This window comes from Palaemon carinicauda, chromosome 5 (assembly GCF_036898095.1).
Source record: "Palaemon carinicauda isolate YSFRI2023 chromosome 5, ASM3689809v2, whole genome shotgun sequence".
Lineage (NCBI taxonomy): Eukaryota > Metazoa > Arthropoda > Malacostraca > Decapoda > Palaemonidae > Palaemon > Palaemon carinicauda.
Genome location: NC_090729.1, coordinates 174,531,362 through 174,532,988, shown reverse-complemented (window position 1 = coordinate 174,532,988; position 1,627 = coordinate 174,531,362). Strand labels below are relative to the sequence as shown.

The 1,627-nt window shown below is 54.7% G+C and overlaps 1 non-coding gene across 1 annotated transcript; it reads left to right on the top strand.

Moving 5' to 3' along the window:
* Window positions 1–311: 311 nt before the first annotated feature.
* LOC137641754 (5S ribosomal RNA) lies at window positions 312–430 on the top strand. Its single transcript, XR_011044593.1, has one exon. It is a non-coding gene; the product is annotated as a 5S ribosomal RNA (ribosomal RNA).
* The last annotated feature ends 1,197 nt before the right edge of the window (window positions 431–1,627 follow it).

The window sequence follows — 1,627 nt, the reverse complement described above, 5'->3', positions numbered from 1 at the left end:
TCCATTCTATCCATCTTCCAGGAAGCTCTTGGAATTCAGCCTGGACTTAAGATGCGGTGTGGCGATCCCGCCGCGGCATCGCAGGTTTTTCCCCAGAGAACTCTCCCTGCTTTCCTCATGGCTGCTCAGGAGCAGGCTTCCTCCTCCTTCGCCTTTTGGAGGTCTGGTCAACTCCGGTAGGCTCGGGTTCGACCTTCTTCAACGCCGGGATAAGCTTCCGGGTCCTTACCATGAGTGAGGGACCATGGTAATTTTCTAGGAGCCTTCTCTACTTCTGCCTCAACATCTGGAGTATTTAGCCATGATATTGAGTCAACGGCCTTACCACTTTGGAAACACCGCTTCTCATCCGATCAGCGAAGTTAAGCAACGTTGGGTCTGGTCAGTACTTGGATGGGTGACCGCCTGGGGACGCCAGATGCTGTTGCCTCCTTCTCCGAGCCTTCCCTTCAGTTGACTGTGGCAAGGCTGAGGAGAGCCGCAGTACCTGTTCTCAGTCAAGCAGAGCTTTCAGCCCCACCTTGGAACGTTTCCTGGGTCTCTTTTCCTCATTGACCCGTCTAAAGTCCCGAACGGTCGCCTCAGGATAAGTTCCCTGTGGGGCGGCCCAAGTTCCGGTGGTATCAAAGCAACGATTAACCGGACTTTCTGGCCCCTATGGGACCAGCCTAACGTTTAGACCTGCAATGGGTGTTGACCTATGGAACCTCTTGATGGGAGTGGATATTCTCATCCTTTCCCCACATTTTGATGCTGTTCTCGGACACGTCAAAGAAAAGAGAGGGGGGGTGCATGTTCCGGTCCAGGCCTATGGTCAGGACCTGAAGATACCTCTCCATCATTCAGGCAGGCTTAGGGGCCGTAGTCTAGCCTCTCTACAGATCCTACAGTTCCTGCCGAGTCGCTCCGTGCGCAACGACTTCATGGTACTGGCGTATTCCAACCAGTAAGGGACGCATTTTCATACCTTCGCATCTTGCAGTAGAGGTACTGAGATGATCCGAGGTCCTCTCAATACCACTATCAGCTCGCTCATTCCGGGCAGAGGAATGTTCTCTCCGACTATCTGAGCAGAGCCTTGCAGATAGAGGGTACCTGGGGGTCTTTGACCTTTCGTAACCAGCAAGTCCTGTCCTGGGGGACCTGATCGCGACAGCCTGGAACTTCAAGCTTCCGCTGTTCTTCCCCCCAGTCTCAGACCCCAAGACTCTGGCAAGATGCTTTCCGGTGATGGTGGGACAACATCGACGCCTGCGTCTTCCCACCATTGTTGTCTGTTGAGAATGGGTCTCAACAAGACCAGGTTGTCTGTCAACCTTTCGATGGCCCTGAGAGCTCCACTGTGACTATTCGCGGAACGGTTTCCGGACCCTCTGCTTCCCCTGACGGAACTCCCGGGAGAGCTTCTCCCACGGCACAGGCTACTCAAACAACCACACTACAACATTTTTCACGAGCCGTGGCATCGCTTCGGCTTCACGCCTGGAGACACTACGCTGCCGCCTCAAGAAGAGACAACCCGCTACAGTCGCGGAGCGGATGTCGCGTCACCTGCGATAGTCATCCGCTGGGGTCTACCAGGCGAAGTGGAGAGTCTTCTGTGGCTGGTGTCGTGGGAGAGATACCT